We start from the raw sequence: 27,947 nt of genomic DNA, 5'->3' as shown, positions 1-27,947 counted from the left end.
TATTGAGTGCCATCAGTAACATCAGTGTCAGGCCCTGGACTGACCCAGAGCCCGAGGGATGGCCTAAACGCACAGCCTCCCTCCAAGGGAGTCTGCTGCTGCAGACTAGGAACTCGGGGCTTACGCCTGCCTCTGCGTGATGGAGGTGTGAGCAGGCCACACTCTTCTGAAGGGTCCCGAGACCATGGTCAGTGAAGTGTGCTGGCCCCCACGCCTCCCCTCAAGAAGGTACAGGCCAGGTCTCTCCAGGCACTGCGGTATCCCCTGTGTTTGGCACACAGTAGGCACTCAAGACATGCCTGCTGAATAAGTATATCTTTGGCCCTCCAAGCTAGGCCCTCGCCACGCTCTGAAAGCTTCCCTGATGGTTCCCTCCTCTATGCCCGCTCACGTCCACACAGCCCTTCAAGGTCCACCTGGGGTACCACCACCCCACCCCTCCAGCCGTCCCCTTGGCCGGTCTGGGGGGTTCTGACATGTCCCCGGTGGAGAACACTGTGGGCTGGTGGGAGAACCATGCCGGAGACACCCAGCAGGGGGTCAGGAGGGCTGGCTTCTAGCCCGGCTCCGTCTTGAGCTCACCCTGGCACCTTGGCGGGTCACTTCCCCTTCCCGAGCCCTCTTTTCCTCCCCTGTAAGGGAGCAGGCTGGACTCCACGATGCCAATGGTCCCTTCTGGCCAGTCTGATTCCCTGAACTGCAGCCCAGCCCAGCTGTGGCCTCACCCCAGACACAGTCCCACAGTGAAGTCAGTGGGCCAGTAAGCCCAGTACTCCTGCTGACTGGCCAGTTGGCAAGCGGCTAAGCCCTAGGCCTTCCAGCAGGGTAAGTGGGTGCTCCCTCCAACACGCCCAGCCTCTACTCACCAAGCCTGCTGGAGGCTGCCCAGCAGCTGAGATAATGTGGGTATAATTGGGGAACTTTCACCACACAAAGGCGGGAACAGGAAAAGCCAGTTGGGAAGGCTCGGGCCATGGTGGGGGGGTGGGTAGGGGTGTGGGCACCAAGATCTACCTTGGGATTGGTACCAGGGCACAGTGGGGCCTACAGTGGGACACAGCCCACCAAGTCCGCTGCCACCCCATCTCCTTTCACCCCCTGGGGAGGTAGGGACAGGCAGCGTTCAGGGCCTGGAGCACAGGCTGACATTCGTTCGCCACGTCCTCAGCAGTGACCTCACTCTGCAGAGCTGTGAGCCAGGAGGGGAGACGGCTGACTGCGGCCTGGGCGTGGGGAGGAGAGGCTTCTGCAAGGGGCTCAGGTGCCCCAGAAGCCCCCTCTCATCAGCGCCTCACCAGGCTGAGGTGGCCCTCCCCATCCCACGTCTGTTTTGGGGTTGAGGCTGCTGTCTCCTCTCCTGTGTGACTCTCCCAGAAGCAACCCCATGGCAGGCGGGGCAGCGAGGAAGGTGCCTGGGTGCCCGCTCACTGCGCACTAAGTGGGTTCCCTGGGCTCCTGCCCCTCTGCCCCCGAGATGAGCGGGCAGGAGGCGGGAGGACCTCTAAGGAGCCGGCAGGTGCATCCTGACATGGGCCTCTCTGCCTACAGCTTACTGTTAGCCTTGTCTGCTATTTCCACTGTAAGCATCTTTGCCACAGATGCCTTTGCCACATTTCTTGCCGCATAACTAATTGTCCATAAGTCAATTTTGCCGAAAAAGATAAAATAATAAAGTTTAAATGAGGGACATTAAAAAGGCCATAATGAAACAGGAGAAATGAGTAACAAAATTAAAAAGACCTTATTGCAAAATACAAAATATTTGAATTTAAAATGTGTGTAGGGACTTCCCTGGTGGTGCAGTGGTTAAGAATCTGCCCGCCGATGCTGGAGACACAGGCTCAATCCCTGGTCCAGGAAGATCCCACATGCCGAGGGGCAACTAAGCCCGTGTACCACAACTACTGAGCCCACGCACCACAACTACTAAAGCCCGTGTGCCCTAGGGCCCGCATGCCGCAACTACTGAGCCTGTGTGCTGCAACTACTGAAGCCCGTGCGCCTAGAGCTCGTGCTCTGCAACAAGAGAAGCCACCGCAGTGAGAAGCCCACACACTGCAACGAAGAGTAGCCCCCGCTCGCTGCACCCAGAGAAAGCCTGCGCACAGCAATGAAGATCCAATGCAGCCAAAAATTAAAAATAAATAAATAAAATGTGTGTAGATGCATGGCAATACCGTGCAAAGAACTGATTTTCTTTTGTGGGTTGTACTTGTCTAAGCAGTAAGCACTTGTCTTCCAAGTCTTTCGTTCATATTATTTTATACATTTGTTGATTCGTCTCCTCATTGGGTATCGAACTTTTTCTTTTCTGCTAAAATGCCTTCCTTCATTCAGAGAGGTATCAGTTTCCGAACACTAGGGTGCATGTTTGTAACTGAACTTTGTGTTGCGTTGGGAGAGCCTCTGCACTGCTGTGTGTTCTCAGCACATTGTCTTACGTCCATTGATAGACTTTCCAAAAAGTTCTATGGGAAATGTAGGCTCAACTCTGTGCCTTTGAGGCCCTTGGCCTCTTTCTCCTCCAACGTAGTGTGTTTCAAAATACAAAACCAACTCTTGGGGAAAACCGTCATCTTCTGTCAGCTTGATAAAGCCATCAGTAACGTCACTAACTGGAAGAAATGCTAGCGCATCTCAGCTAGTTGAAACCGAACTGTCAAACCAAACTGTCAACCAGTTATTTTCTCTTTCATGGCAAAATTGCCTCATGGCCAATTAATTATGTGGCAAAATGTTTGCAGTAAAAATGTTTTTGGTGAAAGCACCTAGAACCGCTGCTGTTAGCAGGGCCGGTGAGGCGACCCTGGCGGGTGGGCATAAGGGAACGCTTGGAATATGGGGTTTGGGGTCACTGAGGGCGGGGATCCTAGAGCTGTGGAATTGGGAGGGGCTGAGAAGACTGGTAAGGGCTGAAGACCCTCCCTTACCTTTCCCCCCACTTTAGGCTTAGGGACCCGGAACCCAATCCACGTGTCTTGGTTGGGGGATGCGGGGGTGAGGGGAGTATGTCCCTCATTGTTTAGATTGGGCAGGTTGGGAGGCTTTCAGAGAGCGGGGCACACTCTACCGCAGTGGCTCTGACAGCCAGGGTCAGACTGCTGCAGGCGCCACTGGAAAGTGAGACAGGGCTAGTTGAGGGCAGGGACCCAGGAGAAGGGCCCTCCTCTGTGCAGGACGAGGTGGATTGTAAGCCTTCTCTGGAAGGCCTGAGAGAAGGGGTGCACTGCAGGGGAGTCCCCTGGGAGACCACACAGCCCCCTTCCTCGGCTGGTCCGTGCCTCTCCACCAAGCACTCCAGCCCTGACAGCCCGAAAACTGATGCTTATGTCTCCCCTACCTTGCCCAAGCTCCTCCCACCCTCTGAAGAGAAGGTCCCCATCCCCATCAGGCAGTATGGTGGGTTGTGAAGAGCCAGACAGTGTGGGTTTGCATGCCCCCTCTGTCACCTACGAGCTGTGAAAATTTGGGCAAATGACTTAGCCTCTCTGTGCCTCAGTTTGCACTGAGGATGCACATCTGTAAAATGGGGATTATAATAATACCTATTGTAAAAGTTGTTGTAATGATTAAACGAGTAAATGTGAAACTCGAGGACAGCACTTAGCACAAAATTAAGTGCTCAGTAAATGTTAGCTGCTATCATCATCATCACCACCATCAACATCACCATCATCACCATCATCATCATCACAATCACCATCATCAGCATCATCATTTCTCATTTATGAAGCAGGAGGCCTCCCTTCCCGGCACTTCATTCAACAAATATTTATCGAGGGCTTCCCTGGCGGCACAGTGGTTGAGAGTCCGCCTGCCGATGCAGGGGACGCGGGTTCGTGCCCCGGTCCAGGAGGATCCCACGTGCTGCAGAGCGGCTGGGCCCATGAGCCATGGCCGCTGAGCCTGCGCGTCCGGAGCCTGTGCTCCGCAACGGGACAGGCTACAGCAGTGAGAAGCCCGCGTACCACAAAAAAGAAAAACAAACAAAAAAACCCACAAATATTTATCGAGCACCTACCCAGTACTAGGCACTGTATGTGTGCTTCTAGTCCCCCTCTTCCAGGAAGTCCTTCTGGACTCCTCCTACTTAGCTGACACGTCTATTCATTGCCCAACTGCATATAACATGAATCTGTACCCTTTTTTGTTTCCTGGCATGTGTGTTTGGCATGTTTTCTACTGTATCCTCCCGTCTCCAAATAGACTGCAAGTCTCTGTGGGAGAGGGAAGGAGCAGGTTTGACCTTGGGTTGAGCTGATCATGTCACGGCTGATGCTGGCAGGGTCCAGGGCTTGGAGAGTACTCTACAGACTCTCTCTCGTTCCCCAAGCAGCTAGGGCTGGTCCACAGAAGGTACCATCTCTTCTTCCCCACAGGCTCCCTCTTACATGAGAAGCAGAGGCTGTCCCAGATGTGGGAACCAGGACCACCAAAATGGTAGCACAGTGGAGCTCAATGGACCATGCAACCCATCATTTTACAAAGGAGGAGACAAGGGGCCAGAGCAGTTGGGTCACTTGCTCAGGAACACAGAACAGCAGGACCCAGCCCAGTGCTCTTCCTAACCTGCCATAAAAATAGACTCAGGGGGGCTTCCCTGGTGGTACAGTGGTTAAGAGTCCGCCTGCCAATGCAGGGGACACAGGTTCGAGCCCTGATCCGGGAAGATCTCACATGCCGTGGAGCACCTAAGCCCGTGCACCACAACTACTGAGCCTGAGCTCTAGAGCCCGAGAGCCACAACTACTGAGCCCACGTGCCACAACTACTGAAGCCTGTGTGCCTGGAGCCCGTGTTCCGCAACAAGAGAAGCCACGACAATGAGAAGCCTGCGCACCACAATGAAGAGTGGCCCCCACTCGCCGCAACTAGAGAAAGCCCGCACACAGCAAAAAAGACCCAACACAGCCAAAGATAAATAAATTAATTAATTTAAAAAAATAGACTCAGGTTCTCAATCTAATGCTCCAGGGCCTCATTCTGGGTGGTGTCCCTCCTGTGTAATCTCAGTGCCTCCATTGCTCCTGTGGAGAAATGGCACAAAAATACCAGTTACAATACTGCAGCCACAGTGCCTGCGGGCTACCTGTGCGGGGCTTGGCGGGCAGGTGGGTCAAGGGGCTGGGGGCCAGGGCTGGAGCCCACATTGGAGTCCAGTGACTACGTGTCAGGTGCAAGGTCAGAAACAGGGACTTTTGGGAGCCAAGGTTGGGGGCACCTGCAGGAGGCTGCTATGTACAGAGCAGGAAAAAGCCAGGGCGGTGGGGAGTGAGGGTGAAGAGATCCACTGGGACCTGTGTCCTTGGCAGAGGGGTTCTTTTTTCTCTCTCTCCAGTTTTCTTATTCTTTTTTTAAAAATGCTATTCTATTTAATTAATTAATTAATTAATTATTTTTCTATGTGTCTGGTCTTAGCTGTGGCACGCGGGATCTTCTCTTGGGCTCTTCATTGCGGCATGCAGGCTTCTCTCTAGTTGTGGCGTGTGGGCTCCAGAGTGTGTGGGCTCTGTAGTTTGCGGCACGTGGGCTCTCTAGTTGAGGCACGTGAGCTCAGTAGTTGTGGCATGGGGGCTTAGTTGTCCCATGGCATGTGGGATCTTAGCATCCCCTGCATTGGAAGGTAGATTCTTTACCACTGGACCACCAGGGAAGTCCCAGCAGAGGAGTTCTTGCATCCTAAGGATACCAAAGAATGAGTCTGTTTCTTTTCCTGACCTCATGCCCTGCCTATTTTCTCCCTGGCCACCCTATGAGCTCCAGGGTCTGGGACCCAGGTCCCGGGGACCTGTGCATACGTGCCTCAGTTTCCCCACTGGCGCTGGGGTCGGGCAGTTTGGGCTGCCTTCGTGGCTTCTCAGAAGTGCTGAGCCAACAAGGCAGGCATCAGGCCTGCCCCCGAGACGTCACGGACCTGCAAAAGCCCCAGCTCAGCAACAAAACACAAAGGCTCCTCAGCTGTGGCCGACAAACCTGCTCCCCAGGGCCCTGCCCGCCCGCCCTGCCTGCCATCGAGCTAATCCGAGGCTGGGGCCACGGGTTCCCACGCAGCGGGGTGTGGCCCAGAGCGGGGGCTGCTCTCCTCCCCGTACCCACCTCGACCAGTTTGTCCCCACCTTTGAAACCTCAGACCCCTCTCTCCCTAGCCGAGCAGGCTGGGACTCGGCCCATGTGGTGGGTGAAGGGGAGGGCCGGGGCCGGGGGATTCAGCACAGGCTACCTCTTCTTCGGTGCCCCATTCCTTTCCTGAGACTCTGCCCGGGTGGGCTGAAGTGGCAGGCCTGGCCTGGGTGGGAGGCACTGGGCCCTGCAGAAGGGGCCTCTCTGAAATCGGCATCCTTTGGGATCCATCTCTAGGGCTTTCCAGGGATGCTCCCCTGTTCCCTGCCCTGGAACTGGTAGAAAGGAACAGGAAATCCGGTGAGAAACCAGCTAAGTGGTAAGTGGGAATGACTCACCCATTGGAGGGGGGAGAGCCTCCAGACGAAACCCTGCTGAGTCAGCACAGTGACCTCAAGGTTATAGGTCCCCTCCTCCCAGTGCAGCGACTTCTCCAAATGTCAACTCCCAGGGCTGCCTAGCTCCTCACTTTCTGGTGTCACGGCCTAACCTCAGGGGGGAGAGGCTAGTGAGGTAGAGGGTGAGATTTGGAAGGAATCCCCTTCCTACGGTCCCCTCCTCTGGGAAGATTTTCCCAATCAGTGTCGCCTGGACCCAATCGTTCTGCCAGCAAGAACCCACATGAGCAGGGCTCTCACTGAAGTCCTTTGAGCTTGTCCTGTCTTGTATCTATGCCCTGGGCATGTTTCCCTATTAGTTCTGGAGCTCCCCAAGTGCCCAGGCTGCATCTCCAACCTCCAGCCTCTCCTCTACATCCAGGATGGGGTCCGGGGCGAGCCAGGGCAGAGGGCTCAGTGAGGAAACAGAGAAGTGGCAGCTGGCCCAGCTCTCGTCCCTGCACCCCTAGCCCCCCCTCACTGGGCCTGGACATGGCAAGAAGGCGTGAGGGCCGAGTCCAGGCTGAGCAGCCCGGCCCGGTGCCACTGTTAGCTCAGCACTAATGCCCCCCCGGCCTCCTGCAGTGCAGGGGCTTTGCCTGGTGGGATTCTCTCTGGGAGCAGTGCCTATCGGGACGGCCCCAGGTGTCCTGGAGCCTTGCGTCCCCTCCACATCCACCTTACCAGCAGAGGTGCTAACATCCCATGATCCCACAGCCAGGGGCTAATTGCTACTGTCCGAACCCAGGCGTCTCCACCCCTCATCTGGGGTCACAGCAACTGCCAATGTTTTCCTCTTGGCTAATGCACACCCTCCTCAACTCCCCACATGGAGCTGGTTAATGATGGGCTGTGGGGCTGGCGCCCGGTGCCTGGGGCGGGTGAGCACAGTGCCTGGGAGAGGAGGGGGCGCGGCAGCCTGGGAAGAGCCCCAGAAAGAGCCAGAGTGGAAGCCCGGGATCTTCCAGACGGGCTGGGCGGGCCCTGCTCTCTGGCAGTGCGGAAGCCCCCGGGGAGCGGTGGCGGTGGGGCCTGCTCTGGTCCCATCTCTCCCTGAGCCCTAGGAGGATAGGTCGGGGGTTGGGGATGAATCAGGGAGCTGGGTGTTGCCTTCTCCCACTGAGGAGCAAGTGGCCAGGGACACCTGGACGGCTCTCCTCCAAGCCTGTTTTCACACTGGCTGCCCATCCCCAAAGCCCAGGGTAGGCTGGTCTTGAGCAGCTCCTGACTCCACTCCTGGCATCCCAGAAACAGGGAGCCTCTCTCGGCTCTGCCCCCTCCGTCTCTAGCCTTCAGGCTCCACCTCTCGGTCCTCTCTGTACTGCTCATCCTGTACCTGTCACCTTTCCTCTGGCTGGATGGTGGGAAGGGAGGGTACTTACTGGAAATTGGGAGAGGTGGGCTCTGGCCCCCACTACTTGGTCATTTTTTTCTGTACGGCCTTAGGTAGGGCAGTTTGCTTCTCTGACCTTAGTTTCCTTTTCTGTAAAACGAGAGTGCTGGGCCCCATGTCCCTGGAGGACTCCACTTTGGACGTCACCTGTCCAGCTCTCTCTCTGCCCCTGCTCTGCACCTTCCCTGGATCAGCCTCTGGAACTTCTCTACCAAGTGGGTGCTCTACCTCTGTATACTGCCCATCTCCTCCAAGGAAGACCTCCCAGATTAAGTGGAATGCCAGGAAAATTCAGGCTGCACGACGGCAGAGCCGGGGCACACGGGGCTCTTCCACGGCCACGTAATCACCAAGCGCAGCTGGCGCCAGCTCCTAAATGCTTCTGAATCCACCTTTGTTCTCCATCCCCACCGGCCCCAATCCAGGCTCCTCCTAAGTCCCCTCCCTCCGGCTCAGCCCCTTTCCTACCCACCCGCACCTCCAGCAGAGGCTCACTTCCTTATTTTCTCAACATTCCTGGGCCGAGAACCCCCAGTGAAGTAAATCCCAACCCCTTTCCTTTGAACCCAGCACTTACCATCTCGTCCCTGCCACCCTTCTCCCCAGGCCTTGCCCCTGGTGCAGGCCACCATCATCTCTCGCCCAGTCTACTGTACTATAATGCCAAGGACACATACCTGCCTCCAGGCTTCCCCCTCTAATCCATTTTCTGCTCTCTAAAATACAAAGCATTCTCGATTTAAAACCCTTCCATGGCTTCCTACAGCCCTCAGGATCAAGTCCAAAGTCCTTTTGGGCTCTGGACCTCGTCTCGGGCATCCGAGACTCCAGTTGCCTCTCCCCTGCCTGCTCTCTCTCTCCTGCCATGTGGGACAAGACCACCAGGTCCCTGCCACATTCTTCCTTCCATTAAAAACACATACCCCGGGGCTTCCCTGGTGGCGCAGTGGTTGAGAGTCTGCCTGCCAATGTAGGGGACACGGGTTCGAGCCCTGTTCTGGGAATATCCCACATGCCGCGGAGCAACGAGGCCCGTGAGCCACAACTACTGAGCCTGCGCGTCTGGAGCCTGTGCTCCGCAACAAGAGAGGCCGCGACAGTGACAGGCCCACGCACCGCGATGAAGAGTGGCCCCCACTTGCCGCAACTAGAGAAAGCCCTCACACAGAAACGAAGACCCAACACAGCCAAAAAAAAAAAATAATAATAATTAAAAACAAAACAAACAAACAAACAAAAAACAATAAAACCCACATACCCTGCTACCTGCCCACACCTCTTTATCCTTCCTGAATGACCTTAGCCTTGACTTTTGGGGAGGTTTTCCCCCTTCCCCCATGAGTGACGTGTTCCTACATCCCGAGGGTCCCAGGACCTCAGCATACACCTGTCATAGCATTTCCCCTACTGAGCGGAAAGATCAGGACTTCAGCCCAGTGCCAGGCACCTAGTAAGCATAAGGGGGCCTCAAGTGGTTGGAGAAGGCTGTGAGCCAGCTGGGGTCCCAGGCCAGGGTTAGCCATTTCTCAGGTCCGACTGCACCTTCCTGGAAATTGCACATTAGCCAAGGAGGGGGGCCTGTACAGGAGGACACAGCATGGTGTGGCCAGGTAGGGCCGGAGGACAGAGACAGAAGGTGAGGCCTCACATCTGCACGGAAGGGAAGCAGGTCAGGGCCTGAGTCTCCTCCTTCCTGATGGAAACCAGGAAGCTACATCCCCAAAGGGTGACCGCTTGTCTGCCCCCCAACCCCATATCCTCCGCTTGCTTCCCACTTGCCACCTCCCGATTCTTTCCTCTGTCCTCTGCCCCAGTTCCTAGCACCCGGCCCCACCTCCTTCCTCACTCCAGACCGTAAGGTGAAAAATACTCTTCTCACCCAAGCAAGCTGCGGCCCTGAGGCCCTGAGGCCCTGCTCCTGAGGTCTCAGCCCTGCAAAGCCTGCACGCTCTCCAGCTCCACGCCCCTCACTACATAGCCTGGATTTCTCCCGGCCTGGTCAGGCTTTTGAGGCTTCAAAGACCTGGAACCACCCGGCTCTCAGGCCAGGATTCAGACAGGTCCCCTCTCTGTGGCCGACGCCGGCCGTCTCCACCCCGGCTGCAGCAGACGACATATCTTGCAGCAGACACACGGCAGCCCGGATTCCCCTCAGCAAATGTGTGTTTTTAATGACACATTTTGGGGAGTGTAGGCTGCAGCCTCCTCGGAAGGCTAGTGTGGGGTGGGAGAGGCTGGGGGCTGCCGAGAACACAGGGAGAATTCCCCAAGCCTCCCAAGGCTCCGGGGTGACAGATGCATTGTCCCAGCCCTGTGGGTTCCATGCCAGTGGCCACCACCTGTTTAGAAGTGGAGGTCTCTTGATCTACCTCTTACCAGGAGGGGCCTGTCGGATACCCCAGTGCCCAGCTCCAGACGCCCAGGCAGCTGCCTTCCCCAGTGGCAGGGGGCTGGGCCTGTACGGGGAAGGGAAGGCAGTCAGGTGGGTATATGGTACCAGTTTCAGGGAAGGCTCAATCTAAAAGGGCAGGGTTGGGGTGGGAGACTGATGGGGAAGCGGTTAAGAGGAATATGGCGGCGGGCGGGGGGACGTAAGTAATTCATTCATCCATGAGCACTGACTTTGGATGCAGAGAGACCCAGGCTTATATCAGCTCCTTATTCGCTGGGTGACTGGGCAAGTTGCATCAACCTCTCTGTGCTTCAGTTTTCTCATGGATAAAAGGGGAACACTTACAGGACTGTCTCCTGGGGTGGATGTGAAAATTAAATAATTCACATCAGTTCTTAGCACAGTGCTTGGCACAGTTATGCTACACAAGTGGTTGTATTCTTGTCACTATTATAGTCTTGGGGAAAGGAGCTACCTAGGAGTCAGGTAAGCTGGTTTCCATCCCAGCTCTACCAACCCACCATGTGATCTCGGGCAAGTCCCTGTTGTGATTAGGCCACTCCCCCGGAGCAGGGGCCCTCAGCCTCAGCACTGCTGACACGTGGGGCCTGATAACCCCTCGCTGTGGGGACCGTTCTGTGCACCGTGGGGCATTTAGCAGCGTCGCTGGCCTCTACCCGCTCCACGCAGTAGCAGCCTCCCTCAGGTGTGACAGCCAGAAACATCTCTAGACATTGCCGAGTGTTCCCCGGGAGGCAAAACTGCCTCCAGTTAAGACCACTGGCCTAGAGGAAAGGGCAGGGAGCTCAGGCAGGGGTGTTGGGGTGTGGGATGCATGCGCAGGGCAGACCTTAGTCCGCTGGGTGAGGAGGGGAGTGGGGAAGAGGGTTGGGGGCACTCCGGAGGGGAAGTGTCCTGATCTCTCTCGGGGCAGAGGAGCTGCCGGCTCCTGTCTGGAGAGCCTGCTCCCGACCCGGTGGAGGAGGTGCGTGTTTGGGGGGAACAGGTGGAGAGAACAGGAGGCCTAGGGAGTTTGCACCTGACTGCTGCTTGCTGTCAGAACATGGGTGACAGGGTGGTGTGCAGTCCTCAGAGGACAGAAGAGCATGGGGAAGGGGGAGTCGGGGACAGGCGCAGACAGGGAGACACTCAGTGCCAAGAGGCCGCAAAGACAAAAGGGCTGTGTTTCTAAGAGCAGAAATGAGGTCGGCAGCATCTTCCTTCGGCTGGTAAACTGCTATCATTTCGGAAGGATTGTCACCTCATTTGGTTCCTGCTTAAGTGAAATCCACAACATGTGTTCTCTGCGTTAGTGGAGTGCTTGTGCTTAATTAGTGGCAAATTCTTTCATATTAAAGTCATTAAGTTTTGCCGTTTGCTCCTCTCACCCCCGGCCTGGCTCGCCTCTGTCTTTCCTTTTAAGGCAGGTGGCCTGATTGCTTCTGTGCAGGTTGTTCAGCCTCGAGGCCTCAGGAGATGAGTGCGCACGCACACACACACACACACACACACACACACACACACACACACACACACACACACACACACACACACACCACCCCTCCCTGTGGCATCTACAGCACCAGCCCTTGTGCCCATCGCACCCTGGACTGGCATTTTCGGCTCCCAGCACCTCCGTCCACACCCCAGCCTCCTCCACGTGGGCTGGCAGCTCTGTGTCCTGTCGCCCCCGCCCACCCCGCCTCTGGGGGCTCCTCCTGGGCAAGGCTTTAGGGTCAGAATTCTTCCTGCCGGGAGGGACTCTAGGGCTGGAGTGGGAGGGATCGTCCAGGCTGCAGGGTGGGTGGGGCCGCTGCTGCTCAGAGGACAATGACAGGGCGGCAGGACTACACGGGACTTGCCCTGCTGGTGCAGCACTGAGGGTCTCAGGAGGGATGCTGGGGTTCGGGGGGGAGACACAGGAAGGCCTCGGTCTCACTGGTCCCTAGTGCTGAAACGCAGCCGCCTCTGCGACGACGCTTTGTAGCCACAGCACAGTGGCAACCCTGGACTCCTGGCAGGGCGTGGGGTCAGTGATTAGGGCCCAGGACAACCTCTTCCCCTCTACCTGCTTCTGAAGAGGCTTAAGAAGGAGAAGGGGCCTGAGAGGGAGAAGGTGGCTGCTGCAGGCGCCAGACTTGCTATTTCATCCCTGGGCAGGACACATGGGTCCGTCTGGACCAAATGAGCAATACTGTAGCCACACTGCAGCCCAAGGCTTAGCTCAGACGTAATACTGCCAGGCAGGGCAGGAGGGGCCGGGTCTCTGCTGGGCCCCCTCCCTGTACAGATGGTACAAGGACAGAGCCAGGCCTTGGGCGTTGGCTCCTGGGACGCTTTCTGTTGACTGTGGGGATGGGGGATGGGAAGAGGGTGCTCCCGGGCCTGCAGACGGGGCCTCCTCTGCATCTGGACTCGGGTGCAGGGGAAGTGTCTCGGGTGCAGCAGAAGGGCCCTTCCCTGCACAGCCCCTCCTTGGTGAAGCCCCTCCTGAATGTCTGGGTTGCCACAACCTGGCCCCAGACGTCAGCAGGTCAGCCTCCCTCTCCACACCTCCCAGTTCAGGACTGTCTCCATCCCCCGAAAGCCTTCCGTGCCACCCTATGAGCTCCGCTCCTGGGCTTCAGGCGGGCGGGGAGCAGTCTTGACCTCACGCACACCGGGCAGCATTAAACCACCGTACTGGGCAGGGTCTAGGGTGCAGACAAGAGGCGAGGGCAGGAAGCAGGGAACCGGCAAATGCTCGGGTCACAGTTTCTCTCTGATTGACCTTCTTCAGCTAGTGTTGCCCCAGGGGCCTCCCCTAAAGGGTCTCCAGTGGGGGGCTGGAGCTGGGCCAGGAAGGCAGGCTGCTAGGGTCCCTCAGGTCAGGGCCGAGGGCCTGCTGGGGTAGAGAAGAGGAGGTAAACCTCAGTCCTTATGCTCCCTTGGCTGATGGGAGAACCCAAACCCCACAGAGGAGACACTTCCCGATGCCTCAGAAATTCGGACTTCGTTCTGAGTAGCATTTGAATGAGGCCTGGGGTGGCCTGGGTCACGGGATGCAACAGGTGAGCAGAACTTTGGGAAAAGGGAAGAGAGAGTCTTTCAATGGTCCTTCCGTCACATCCAGAACACCCTCCTCTTGCACAGCCCCATGCTCAACCCACTCTGGCTCAGCTGCAACCCCCAGCCCCGCTTCTCTCCCCAGCGCACGGCTTAAGTGAAAATGACCATTTCTCCTCCAAACATAAGCAGGATGTGCTGGATCCCCAACCTCTCTAACACCCCTTAGCTGTGACACCCCCAACTCACTGTTACCCCAACGGTAACCCAGAATAGCATTCTCCTCAAGCCGCAGTATGAACCCCCAAACCAGCCCCAGCGAAGTCGCCGTGTCAGTGCCAACCTAGACCGCAGACCTGGGTCACGACCCTAACACTTGTGCTAACCTCTTCCTGCTTTTAACCACAGAGTGAAGCACAATCCTACATGTGGTTCTAACCTCAACTCACTCCAGATCTGAACTCAGCCTCAGCTCTGTGGTACCCCGGAAGGAAGGCAGTCACAGCTCACGGTTTTTGTCCTACCCAGTAATCCCCGACTGGGGTGGCCAGAGAAAGCAGGGTCTTCAAAGGGTCCTGACATCAAGTTGCAGGGATAGGCTGGCTGAGCTAGAAGGCCTCCCTCTGTGGGTGGATCTGCCTGACGGGGGGCTCATCCTGCTCTCTCCCCACGCCACCCCATGGCCCAGGACCTTGTAGACATGTCTAGTTCCTGGGCTGTCCCTTCCCCGGCGCCCAGGAGGCTGAAAGGGGTGGTGATGGGGTACATGCTACCCAGTTTGTCCTGCTGTGATTTCAGCAGCAGCCGTCACTAGCAGTGGGACCCACGATCATGTCCCACACGTTCCCCGAAGCCCAGCCTGTTTCACCTGTAAAACGGGCCTGAGCACATCCACCTCTTTGGCCGGGGAAAGGATGGAGTGAGGGCATCTGTGCCAAATGACCCCTCCTGCCTGGCCCCATGGGGCTGCCATCTTCCCTCCCCCTCGTTTCTCCACCACTTCCTTTGTCAGCGGCGCTGAAATCATCACCCTTTTCTTGGCAAAATGCTGAGAGGAGAAGGTCCCTGCCGTTGTCACAGCCTGTCCTCTTCCCACCCTGTCGGGCCAGGGCAGGTGGGGTGAGAGGGAACCCAAGAGGCAGGAGGCGAAAACCCCAAGCCCTGGTCACTTCCCCCCAGCCCTGCCCACTCTCCCCCGACACGGGCAGTGCCGTCGTTTCGACTGGGGGGGTGGTCTTTCCCATTCTCCCCACCCTCTCGCCCCCGCCATCCCTCTGCCCAACATGAATCTATCAGGAACCTCGCCCAGTCCCACTTCCAGCTCAGACTTGTTAGGGTTCCAGGAGTCACTGGGTAGGGGCCCGGCATGCCAGGACCTGCTTCTCGTCCTGCCTTGCAGAGAGCTAGCACGTAGTCAGCAGGGCACAATACCCAGCCTCTGCGGCCACCTGCTTCCCTTCCCTTCTCCGCCCTCCCTCTCCTTCCCATTCCCATGCCCTCCTCGCCTGCCCACCGCATTGCCGAGAGCGGCCCCCAAAAGCCAGGAGTGGCCCCTGGCGGGATGCGTATACGTGTGGTGGGGAGCAGACCCCCACGTTCTACTAAGTCTGGGAAGGGTGTTGCCTGCTACCCACAACTGCCCCAAGGCTGAGCCCAGCCCCTTAGCAGCAGAAGCCAGGGGTCTCACATGCTCCCCTCCCTCCCTAGCACAGAAAGTACCAAAGGATGACGTTCCCTGCTGGGCCCCTGCCAGCCCCCTGCCAGTGGACGGTAAGAACAGTTAACACATGTATATTACCTGTCTGTGCCAGGCCGAGGTCTGAATGTCTACAGATATTAACTCACTTAATCCTCACAACAACTCCGGGAGCTACGTACCATTTGTTGTCTCTATCTTACAGATGAGGAAACAGAGAGGTCAAGTAACCTGCCCAAAGTCACATAGTCGGTGAAGCCTATTTGACACGGCAGGCTGGCTCCAGAGGCTATGCTCCTCAAAACAACACCGGCTGCCCGCGGCCTCCCCCCTCCCCACTCCATGAGGAGACGAGTGGCCAGCACACACCTACCGAGCCCCAGAATCGTGGGTGAGGGTGCACGTGACACCTGGGACCCTTGTCTGTTGGCAGCCATGCTGATGGGGCTGGGAAGGGCTCTTCGTTGGGAAGGCAGACACCATCCCCCCTCTCATCCAGGCTCTGGGTGAGGCTGAGCCCCCCAACACCACTCCTAGCGGGACTACTGGGCCCAGGGCAGCCCTGGCCAAAGGGATAATTCTGGGCACTCCCAAATCATTCTTCCTCTGCTCTCTTTTCCTCCCAGTCCAGGAGCTAAGAAACTCGACTTCCAGTCTGATCTCTGGCTCTGGATCTTCCTCTTTCTGTCCCTGGGATTCCGCACCTGTGAAGCCTGGTGTTCACATCTTCCCCCAGGGCCTCCGGGGATGTGGAGCTAGGAGGACCAGGCGTGCAAAGGGCTAACGCTGGCCACCATCAGTTAAGCACCTATGATGTGTCAGGCATTGACATATATAACCTCACTTACTCTTCATCGCCATCCCCGGGTGTGCGGGGGGAGTCCCCTCAGCCTCGGGCCCAGACAGGAGAGTGACTGCAACCCCTGCCTTTCCCAAGGCCCCAGAAATGTCGGGTTTTTCTTTTCCTTCTCATTTCTCATCCCTGCTCCTCCCAGCTGGCCTGTACCACACTTCCACCACCACGTCGTCCCCTCCACAAGCCCCGCCCCATCCACTCTGGGCTATTAGCTACCTGAAGCCCCCGGAAGTGGGCAGCGGGTGCCAATGAAAAATGGGCAGACTCTTCATGTCCCTCCCTGAGCAGGGGGCTGGAGGGGGTACTTGGGGGCCCAGCTTAGCCCACAAGGTGAGCAGGAAGCTTGGACACATCTCCCAGCCAGCTCTACCAGCGGGCTTCCCATCAGAGGCTGCTGGGTGGGATGGCATGTCAAATTAGCTTAACGAGTGAGGCCCCAGCTTTAATTGGGGCCCTCTGCTTTGCAGTGCTGTCTCGGGCTTTCATTTTTAATGCTGGGAAAGGGTGGGTTTTCTTTCTCTCTCATTCCCATGCATTTTCACCCCGGCTAATGGCTCCTCACTCAGAAAGGCCCCTACAACTGCTAATTGGGTTTAATTACTGGGGTAATTAATGATGCTATTGGAAAACTGAAATGTTGTGGGTGAATTCTGTGTATAAATAGATAGGAAAGTCAAAGGGACAGAGAACTCACACAGACCCAGGGAGGAAGGAACAGGCTGAGAATCCTTCAGCTGTGGTGCATCCCCTTAGATGGGGACCATCTGGCCTAAGCTCCCACTTATAGGGGAGGAAACAGAGGTGCGGAGAAGAGCAACTCATTCAAAGTCGCCAGGAAGTTGGTGGGAACGGGGAAAGGGGGAGCTGGCAGGGCTGGGCCCTGGAAGAAGAGAAGTGGGAAGGTGTGACTGTAGCCACCTGGACTCAATACTGTGATAGCGGGTGTGAGAGTACCTGGGGACAGTTATCAGCCAGACACCGGCCCATAGCAATATACTGTGGTTGTTTCTCTTGTGGTTACAAAGGCCCTGCCTCTGGGTCATTAGATAAGCGAATAGCTCATCAAGCCGGGAGACAAGTCAGGTGTAGAAAGAAAGAGCGGTGGGCCGGTCGCGGAAGGCTACGGACCTCTACACCTCCTCTAGCTGCGATTCTCTCTCCTGTCTGGTCTGTATGGAAAGGGCTAGATGGGCGTCTCTTTTTTTTTGTTTTGTTTTTGCGGTACGCGGGCCTCTCACTGTTGTGGCCTCTCCCGTTGCGGAGCACAGGCTCCTGACACGCAGGCTCAGAGGCCGTGGCTCACGGGCCCAGCCGCTCCGCGTCATGTGGGATCTTCCCGGACCGGGGCACGAACCCGTGGCCCCTGCGTCGGCAGGCGGACTCCCAACCACTGCGCCACCAGGGAAGCCCCTAGATGGGCGTCTCTTAAGGCATCTCCTGTATCTTTCTTGCTTGGCTCACACTAACCAGCCTCATCCTGAAGTGATGAAGACATTCACCCCTGGAACCTCACGGTGACCTAGAGATTTTGTACTATTCTGGGGAGGGAGGAGACTGGAGGAAGGAGCATGAGATGAAGGAGGGGAGAGGACCGGCTGCCTGGCTGTGGACGTTTGGTCAGCTCTAGGTGGGTCCACGTGCCCCTAAGGCCCTGATGACGCCTCCGTGCTGAGGGCCCCCCGCGTGCACCTGTCAACTGGGCAGCTCCGCACTGAACTCTTCTCTCCAGCTGCTCCCTCACCACCCCCGTCCCTCCCAGGGCCCCATCGCATCAGTCACCTCATTATATCCATTTGACTCTCCTTCCTCTGGATTTCTAGAATACAGCCCTTGACACTGCAGTTCAACTGGGAATTGAGGCCTCCACCATTTCTAATCTGGAGTCCTGGCACAGATTACACTAAAAACAGCAGACCTTTAGTAAGTGCTCACTATCTAAGAGGTATTGTGAGGCGCGGAATCTCATTTCCCCCTCACAAAATTCCTCCCAGTGAAGCCTTCCTGTTCATGTTGGGAAGCTGAGGCTCAGGCTGGTGAAGTGGCCTGTCTAAGCCACAAGTGGATTTGAACACAAAGCAGACCTTGTCACACCAGTGCCCTCCCCACCCCCACTTTCCACTGCCTCGGGCGAAATCTAAGGCAAATCTGAGCTGCTTAGCAGCCTTCACAATCTGTCCCCCTGCCTGTATTCCCAGCTCCTCCTCTGGGCCCTCCGAGGTCCCCACCCGCCACACCAGCTCCCACCCAACTCAACACTCAGGTCCCCTGGCCACTAGCTCTGTGCTCAAGCGCCCACAGCACGAGCCTTCCCCGGGTGCCCAGCGTGGCCTGTCTCTTACTCTGAAGCTGCAGTGCCCACACAAGGCAGGACCCCGATCTGTGTTTGCTCAGTGAACTGCGAGCCCAGCTAGAGTCACATCTCAGAGGACAGACTCGGACGGGGTGCTCTGTTGACTGCTCCAGTCATTAAGATCTTTTAATCAAGACTTCTTAGAAAGCTCACGATCAAAGACTCCCTGGAGAATGCCATGATTATGTATAAAAAGGAAGGATTCTCTATAAGAGAAAGACTGAGAGGCCCCATATGTGAGAGATGCATCCAATTCCAGGCCCCAACGGGAGGTGGGAAGACCCCCCCCACCCCAACCCTTCCTTTGCAGTCCAGGGTGCCAGGGCTAATCCCATCAGTCTTCTCTTCCAGCCCCATTTACCCTGATGATCCTGGATCCTGGAACAAGCCAGAGGAAGGTGCCGCCCATGTGGTAGATGTTGAAATTGAGACCCAGAAGGGTGAGGTGATTACTAGAGGCTCTATAATAAATTAACTGAGATCAGAGAGTGAATCCAAGTCTCCTGATGCTTCTTTTACTCTTCTGGTCCCAAAGGGATGAAGAAGAGGAATGGTGTAGACACGGCGCCTGGCTGAGTGAAGGCCTCTGGGTAGGAGTCATTGGTGGGCAGGCTGGCGTCCCACGTCCTGTTTTCAGAGACCCAAGCTGGCCCAGATCAAGGCGAAGATGGCCAGCGCCCCTCTTCCCTACTCCCCTCAGTGGCCCCTGGCTGGGGCCCTTAAGGGTGAATCAGGAGGCGCTCTGGAGCTCACCACCAGCCTGCCCCCTCGGGGTTCGGGGTGGAGGAGGGAGGAAGCCTGAAGAAGCAGGTCAAAGCAGATCCTCCCCACGTGCCCCACCCCCACTGAGAGTGGGCAGAGCCAGAGCCTGGAGGACCAGAACCCGGGCGCCCTGTCCCGACACGTCCCAGAGAACAGCTTGAGTGGGAAGTGAGGGAGTGAGTCAGGGCTCGGGGGCCAGGGGTGGGCGGGGAGAATGAAGGGGAGAACAGAGAGCGACAGGCAGGTGGCTGGGAGGTCTGTCCCACCTCAGAGGACGTGGGGACCAGGGCTGGCAGGAACCACGGAAAGGGTGGGTTCCCAGGGTGGGAAGGAAGCAGAGTTGGCTCAGCGGGCTTTGGCCCAAGGCCCCGGCTTCCCAGGTTACAGGCTCAGACACGCCCTGGGAGCAGGACTGCTGGCTGTAGATAGGGCAAGGCAGGAAGCAGCACCTAGCCTCCACCGTCTGGGGAAAAGTCCTGCGAGGCCTAACAACAGGGACCTAGCTGTGCCATTTCACCCTGACAACAAGCTACAATCAACAGGAGGCCGGCAGGCAGAGGTTGGGGGAGCTGCCTTTAACTCCTATCTCCCACACCACCCCCATCTCCCCATCTCCCAGCAGGCCTGACAACTCTAGGTGCTGCCCACCACAGCGGGCAGGGGCTGGCCCGGGGAGGGGCAGTGCCCCCATTGCTCAGGGGAAGGCCCCTCTCACCCGCAGTGGATGCAGGGGGTGGGCAGGTTGGCGTGAGGACTAGGGCAGGGAGACGCTTTGAACCCAAGACAGGCCGGCGGGCACTGGTTCTTGGCTCATGGCAGAGAAAGTGGGGGGGGGATGGCTAAGGCTTGTGCTATAGTTTCTTTCCTTTTATGAGATGTGAACTCAAGCAATTAAAAATATGCACTTTATTTTATACAATCTGCCCTGTTGTGTCTCTTCATCTTTGCTCCAGCCCTGTTCCCATCAGACAGGTTGGCATTTCCCAGCAACTTTTCATTTTCAAAGTGATTAGACAGATTGTGTGTGTCCCTGTTTTATATGAGGCTCAGTCCTCCCTCCTTTGTGGGCTCCCTCACCCCTAAAAGTAAGTACTAGTATTTGTGCTTCCTGCCTCCCAGAATTCTAACAGCAAGCTGTTTTAGTTCCTCCAATACTGATTGAACCACTCCTACGTTCCAGGCACTGGGAAGTGCTTCCCGTTTAGGATCTCACATCATTCTTACTTCCATCTTTTGGAGCAAGTACTGACGTTCCCATTTTACAGAGGAGGAAACCGAGGCCCACTGGTTGAGAAATTTGCCAACTTGCAATGCTAAAAAGTGGCTTCTGTGCACTTTCAGAATGAGACTGCCCTCTGTTTTTCTGTCTCTTCAGTTAGAACCTCTCCTAAGACCAGATTTCAGCTTTTTAGGCAGGCAGTGCCCAACTCATTGGCTGACATTCGTAGGTTCTCTGCGGATTTGCTGAAGTGAATAAGATGGACTTCCCCAAAGGACAGGGGGGGCATCAGAGGCTGAAGTCCTCGGTGACCTGCCCAGTCTGGGTCTCCTCCCAGCCCAGTTCTGGGAGCAAGGGAGGGAAAAGGAGCAGAGTCTGGGGCTTTGGAGTGGCTGAGCTCTCCCCATAGAGCCAACTGGTGCCCGGACAGGTAGCCGGGCACCACACCTACCCAGGCCCTGCCTTGCCCCACATGCCGCCCCAGGCATCAGTTGGCAAGGGCTCCAAGTGGACCTGGGCAAGAAAGCAGGTCCTTAGAAAGGCGACATCCATACCTGACCCTCTGGGCCATGTGGTAGCAACAGAGGGCAGTCACGCCCAGGCAGAGGTTGAGCCTCTGAACTGCCCAACCAGAGGTTAGAGAGAGGGGCTGTCATATACTACCCTCTGCCTCTGACAAGGCTTTACCCCCCAAAACTCTACCTAGGTGACTAAATAAATCTCTTCCCCTTCTTTCAAGGTCTTCATAGTAGGAGATCCTATCATTTTCCCTGGGAAACTGCTAAAATGTTCTAGACACTTCATTGACGGAGAAGTCCTTCCTAAAGTCTGTCCTCAATTCCTCTTACTGCGGTGGAAGCACACTCTATCCTGTGGTGTGCTGGGGCCTGTTGGATCAGGTGCCAGAGCTGGAGATCAGGCAGGTCCTCCTCTTAAGGAGAGAACGGGAGAGGTAGGGAGGGGACGCGGGTGGTAGCAGACAGACCTGGGCTGAGCTCTTCCACTCACTGGCAGTGAGCGCTCATGAGATAAGTTTCCTTATCTGTAACATGGACTTAATGTTTGATCACTATATGGCTATAAGGATTCAATAAAATAATGTATGTTCATGGATAGTGTGACATAGAGTAATTGCTCAGGACGTGGCAGCTGGTATGTAGGTACTTAGGGGTCATGGACAGAGCCAAGAAGCTGAGACCATCCCTCAGGGCTGGAGTAGGCCCTTTCTAGCATCCCAAAGTAGGCTCCAGACCCTCCCCAAACACTAAGGCTACCCCCATTTGTTTGGATTCTAGAAGCTGCCCTGTGCCCTCCTGCAGAAGAATGGACAGCCTCAAAGCTCCATGATAGATCTCAGCTCAATTGTTCTTCTTCCAAATCAGCATCCTTAATCTGGTGCGTGGCCTGGTCCTGGAGTCCTACGGCAAGTGGTTGGGGACCCAGGAGAGCTCGGAGTGTGCTCCCCGCAGAGGGTAAGGGGCCTCCGGGGTGGGTGCCAGCACAGACGTGTATTCATACTGTGGGCCCTGAAGATGCAGGAGAAAGAAGGACCAGAGGGGCCGGAGGTGTGACGAGGGCTGAGGGGCTTCTCCCGACCTCCTTTCCCAGTGCCTCTAAGGAAGTTCTGAGTGTACTCGCAGGAACTCTGGGACTCTGTCCCACATCCAGCCAGCCAACGCCAAGTCTGCCAGCTCCACTCTCTCCCTGGGTCCTTCTCCCACCACCCCAGCTGGCCACATCCAGCGCTGTCAGGGCCTGGCCCCGAGTCCTGGAGGGCAGAGGCCCCCATCCCAGCTGCCTGCCACACCCCCGCGCTCTGGCACCTCGGGCTTCTGGGCCTGGCTGGAGTCACAGGACGGCTGGGAGGGCTCCTTTCTGACATCTCTCCCGGCTCCCTCATCGCTCACAGACGTGTGAGGGACGGCGGCAGGAGCCTGGGGTGTGGCCTTTTGAAAGACACTGGTGGATTCACTGGGCATGGGCACTGCCTCCCAGAGCAGGCGTTAGGAGACAGCTGAGGAAACCGAGGCTCAGAGGTGCTTGGACCACCACAGTCCGTGAGCAGAGGAGCATGGACGAAAACCCCCTGCTCTCTAAGGCCTCCAGAGCAAGGACGCTGCTTTTCAGGCCCACGAAGACGGGGAAACTCAGAGCCTCTGGGTCTCCGTTCCCCATCGGTACAATGGGAATTCTAACCCCCACCCCGCCGGCACTAGTGGGTCTGCTGAGGGCATTTGCAAAATAAGACAAGCTCTGAAGAGAACGGTGCTGCTGCCCATGAGGTGCCTGGCTACTACCGGTCCATGATTTGAGGGCATGGAGCAGGGCCGTGTGCCCTGTAGGGGTGAGGCCCCTCCTGAGAGCTCTGCCAGGAGGCCCAGAGGGCACGGGGGTAGTGATCTTGCCTCTGGACCTGGGCCTTGTGGTCTGGCCCCACTAGGCAGATGTCCCACCTCCCCTCCCCCAGCAGGGACGCTGCCCTGTCCGGCTGCCACCAGCCCTCAGCCTGTTCTTGGCTCTGAGGGTCCCTGATGTAACACGTTCCTCTTGTTGTGATGCCATTCACCAAGCGCTAACACCTAGTTCATGAAGGGGCCGGGGCTGGGGGTCAGGAGACCCAGGTGCTGGCCCTGGTGGCATCATGAGCCAAACATGGGACTTTCTTCTTTGAGGTCTCAGTTTCCTCATTTCACATACAGGAGCTGCACAGTCCACGCTTCCTCCGGTTCCCCCCAGCCTGACCAGTCCGGGAGCCTCTGCTCTCTAGGCAGCCCCCAACCGGCTCCACACGCAGAAGGCAATGAGCTCTCGGGCTGATGCTACCGGCTGGGCAGTGTTCACCTCCACGTGTTCCCAGGGCCCCCCGGGAGCAGCCGGTTGGCAGGAATGGAACCTCTAGGATGCTACCACAGCATGGCAGGCAAGAGAACAGACTGGATTTTGCAACCAAGGCGTGGCTGGTTCTCGAGGGCTTCTCCTCTGCCTGGCGTGGAAAGCTTTTCTCAGAGCTGGTTATTCTCCAAAGTGGCGGGGCTGGGCCCGGTTCTGGGATGGGGGCGGGTGGTGAGGGAAGGCACCCACTCTGCAAGACGAACCCCCACTCTCGCCCACGTCAAGGGCCAGCCTGAAGGAGTGCCCGGTAGCGAGGGCAGGCTTCTGGGCTGGAGACCTTGAGCTCAAACCCAGGAAGTGAGGCATCTGTTAGTAAGTGAGACTCTGGCTATGAGTCAGGTCTCTGCAGAGCCCAGGGGTGGGGGTGGGATGGGCCGTGCCGGGGAGCAGAGCACTTGCCCAGATGAGTTCTGGTCTTGCCTCTACAGCGATGTGCTGTGTGTTTTCCATAAGGTCCTTAACCACTCTGTGCTCCCTTTGGGTCATTTGTGAAATGGGAACACCAATGACTGTTTCTTAATACCTCCTGAGGTTACTGTTAGGGTCAAACCAAAATGACCTTGTGAATACGAAGAAACTGTGAGATCTTTCCAGTGCTTTACTTATGTTCCATCACCCATAGTAACATCGAGAGCTGAGTTTGCACCCAGAAGGTATCAATAGTTGCTGCTTCCCGTTCTCCCAACGCCCCTGGTGGAGAGGCAGGCCCTGACTCGGTTTCTGGTAGAAGCTCAGAGAGGTGAAGTCGCTGAGACCTGGTGCTGGGGTTTTCTGGGGCTTTACCCCGAGCTGTGCCGACCACAACGGGACTCAGCACCCCAGGTAAGTGGACAAGAGAACTTGGTGGGGTCCCTCTCAGCCTGCAGTCCCTAGAACGGGACCCCGAAGCCCAGATCCGGCCTCTTCCAGACTCCTCCCTTCCTTCTGCTCAGGGGGGCAGCTGGAGAGGAGATGAATTTGGTAGAGATGTTAATTAGTTCTGACAAATTAATAAAGAAAGCCTCATTTATTCTCCAGATCTAATTTCCTTCCCCGTGTTTATTTTCCTGCCCAACAAGCTGCTGATAAGGAAATGGACGGAAAGGTGTTGGGGGTGGAATCAATCTGGATGGACGCAGCCCCCATCACCCTGCCTCCTCCGTGCTGGCTGCCTGCGTCCACCCTGCCCCACCCCTCCACTGCTCTGGGAAGTCAACCCCAGACATTAAGCTGTCAAACCACTCCCAATTATCTCCCTCCATGCCCGCCGGCTCCAGGGGCGACAGTTGTAGCAAGCTGGCGTTGACTCATTCTGTCACTGGCCTGCCCTGCTCTGGGAAAATGCAATTTAATGAAGTCCGATGGCAGGGCTGGGGCAGACAGGGTCCCAGGAAAAGGGTGGCACCAGCTTGGCGACAGCGGATGTCTCTTTCTGTGGGACGGTGCCCTGCGATCTGTCTGACTGTATCTCACCTTCGGAGCTGAGCCGAGGGGTCATCCCATACCTCCCCAGCCTCCACTCCCCTCTTCTGCAGCTCTGCACAACCAAGACATTGACCTTCTCCGTGAGGGGCCTCCACCTCCCTCGGCTGCCTGTTTTAATAGCGTATGGTCATGACAGCTGGGAAATTCTTCCTGCTGTTTTATCTTGATCCCTTTCACTGAAAAGCAAGTGCATTTCCCCATGCCTTTTGATTCAGAGCCCGGGAGAGGGTCAGCCACCACCAGATGCCATCCAGGCCAGTCCCAGATTGGGGGAAGAGGCTGTCTGTATACTGCCAAGCCTGCTCTGTGCTGCAAGAAAGCGTGTCTTCCCTTTTGAGTTTGGCTGGGCCAGGCCTGGCCCTGCCACTTGCTCCTGTCCTGGTCCTACCTCATCAGGGGCATCTGCTGGAGATCCCAGTTCTCTCGAGTTGTACAGCAGAGAGGCTCTGGCATCAGGCTCCTGGGTTCAAATCCCAGCTCTGCCACTGGCTAGCTGTGTGACTATACGCTTTCTGTATTGTACTTGTTTCCTCATCTATAAAGATGGAGAAAATGCCAGTAAACTCCGTACAGGTTGTTGGGAAGATTAAGTGAATTTCTACAAGCGAAGCACTGAGAGCAGAGCCTGGCGCGGGAAACGTTATCTCAAGGTGCTGCTGCCCGTCACGCCTACCAGCACCCAGGAGTACCATGCCTTCTGCAGATGCAGGGCCCCCACGTGTGCTCTTCCCTTTTCCTTCTCCTCTTTCTCCAGTGTCCCTTCATCCTTTAGGTCCCTCCAGACTGGGTTAAGCCTCCTTGCTGTGTGCTCTCACCAGGCCATCTCTTTGGCTACTGCCACACCTGTAGTAACCTGTTCACTGTTCCCTGCTAGACCACAAGCTCCATGAGGACACAGACGGCGCCCACCTGCTCAAGGCTGGATCCCAGCACCCTGCCAGCGCCTGCACGCAGGCCTTAGTGATCAGTCACTGAGAACGGATTGATGCTGGTACAACTGGAGGGGCCAAGGTGCTGAGCTTCCCCCACCCCGGTGGAAAGGGTCCGGGACGCTGGTGGGTTTGAGAATCGCTCCTGGCAGAGACAGAGGGGGCCAGGTCCTGCCTGGCTCTGCTCTGAGGCCCAAAGGTAGTCAGGAAGGGCCTTCACGCTGGCTGCCAAAGGGACAGAGAGATGTCTGACAGCAAAGGCATTCGGACATCCCCAGGGCTCAGGGACCAGCTGGCCCCTGGGAAGTCCCAGCACCACATTCTCCTGTGCCCTTCTTGGTCTCTGAGTGCCTTGGACTTTCCCGAGTGGTGAAGTCTAGTCACTGGTCCCACGCACATCACTGTACACTGAGGATGGGTCAGCAGGGACTGCACAGGGACAGCTAGTCTAACACTTTTTTTTTTTTGCGGTACGCGGGCCTCTCACTGTTGTGGCGTCTCCCGTTGCGGAGCACAGGCTCCGGACGCGCAGGCTCAGCGGCCATGGCTCACGGGCCCAGCTGCTCCGCGGCATGTGGGATCCTCCCAGACCGGGGCACGAACCCGCGCCCCCTGCATCGGCAGGCGGACTCTCAACCACTGCGCCACCAGGGAAGCCCTAGTCTAACACTCTTGCTGTACAGATGGGAAAGCTGGGGCCAGAGAGTGCCCAGGGTGACTCAGCGACAAGTGGCTGAGCAGGACTCCTAACCCCGAGGCTGACGCTCTTTCCCCGAAAGCACACTTGGCCCATGTCAGCAATCCCGCTTCCTGTGTGACTTCCACATTTGATTCCTGTCACCCTGCATTACTGCTAAGGTAACTCCCCCCAACTGCAACGCTCCAAGTGAGATCCCCAAAGGGTCAATCGCATACGACGCAAGGTAGCTCACTGCCAGGTTAATTTAACGCGCGCTCGGCCCTTCCAGATCATCTACTCCACCGCATCACGCCTCTTCTCCAGGACCAGTCACCACTCTTCCCAACCCACTGGGCTCAGCTCCTTCAGAAACCTGCTCCCGTGAGCCCCTCCAGCTCCAGGCTTGGGGACCCCACCTGAGCACCAGGGACGTGGACCTGGGGTGGAAGGAGTGCCTCACCCAAGGCCGCATAGCTGGTGTCCCTGGTTGCCATTGTGTTCCTGCTGGTACACCGAGGGCAGGGCTGTCTTCCTTCTCCCTCTGGATCTTTCCAGGGCTACCCCAGAGTTTCTTGAGATGGAGAAAGCCCAGAGCTGCGAGAGAGGGGCTTCCGGAGGCAGAGAGCCGACCCAAGCATCGGAGGGGTCCTCCCGGGCCCTCTCAGTGTCCACCTCTCCATCTATAACTTGGAGTACTAAGCGTTGCGAGGGCTCAGAGGGGGTCTGACTCTCCTCGCTGGGGTAAAGACAGGACACCCTGCCCCCTCCCAGGAGGGTCTCTCCAGCCAGGTGGACAGATGCAGAAAAAGGGCTGAAAGATCAGCTGGGCCTGTGTGCACGCCAGGGAGTGAGGGGAGGAGGTGGGAGGGGACCTAGATGAGCTGGGACACGGGGCAGCAGGCGGTGAGCCGCTCCCACGACAGGACAGCCTGCATCCCAGGCCACGGTGACAGACCCAAGGCTGGCGGAGGGCTCGGACATTCTTCCACTCAGCCCGGCAGAAGCTTCTAGAAAAAATGTGCACGGCTCCAGCTAAGAGCCTGCCGCTCACATGTGGAAATCTCCAGCAAGTCCTGGACCTCTCAGAAGCTTCCTCAAGTGTAAATCAGGGATGCCCACCCTGACCTGCAGAGGATGCTAGGAGGATGAGGCGAGAGCACCCTGTAGATGCTATAAAACCCTGCAGGAAGTGGGGCACCGTCGGAGGGATTGGGATGCACAGGTCAGGGACAGCTCCTGGAGCAGGGTGTGGCAAGCAGGACTTTCAGGGGGGCTGTGTGGGTGTGTCTGTGTGGGTATGTGCGAGGGCTGCTTAACTTCAGACCAAGGGTCACCAGAGAAGGCCTCACTGAGAGAAGGACATTTGAGGGAAGGACCGAGGAGGCGAGCCTGCCGACCGTGTGGCCGCCTGGGACAAGGGCATGGCAGGCAGAAGGAGTAGAGGTGCAAAGGCACTGAGGCGGGCGTGTGCCTGGTAAGTTTGGTGGGTGTGGCTGGAGGGGAGAGGTGCAGGGGCCAGATGATGGAGGGCCCAGGCTTCTTCTCTGAGCGAGACGGGAGCCGTTGGGGAGTGGGAGCAAGCGGAGAACTAGGTTAGGTTTGGACAAGACTACCGACACAGTAGGGAGTGGAGGCAGAGGCACTGGTCAGGAGGCCCTTGTAATCACCTGGGACATCTCAGCAGCCTCTGCAAAGATGGGGAGGGAGACCCAAGGCCAGAGGCAGGGCAGGGCAGGGGAGGGTGCACTCAGGTCTTGGGAGCCCACCTCTCCC

The 27,947-nt window shown here is 57.1% G+C and overlaps 1 protein-coding gene across 3 annotated transcripts in view; it reads right to left on the bottom strand.

The window, feature by feature from the left end:
• NECTIN1 (nectin cell adhesion molecule 1) overlaps positions 1–27,947 on the bottom strand; it is a 68,492-nt gene that overhangs the window by 18,613 nt on the left and 21,932 nt on the right. The window contains exon 2 of one of the 3 annotated variants that reach the window (XM_069540907.1): positions 10,267–10,346. The exons of the other annotated variants lie outside the window; for them this stretch is intronic. The gene's annotated coding sequence lies outside the window, so the exon portion shown is untranslated. The remainder of the gene's footprint in view (positions 1–10,266; positions 10,347–27,947) is intronic. 3 annotated transcript variants of the gene reach the window in all.

This window comes from Delphinus delphis, chromosome 8 (genome assembly GCF_949987515.2).
Source record: "Delphinus delphis chromosome 8, mDelDel1.2, whole genome shotgun sequence".
Lineage (NCBI taxonomy): Eukaryota > Metazoa > Chordata > Mammalia > Artiodactyla > Delphinidae > Delphinus > Delphinus delphis.
Note: the sequence above shows the minus strand (reverse complement) of the source record. Positions and strands in the feature narration are given on the sequence as shown.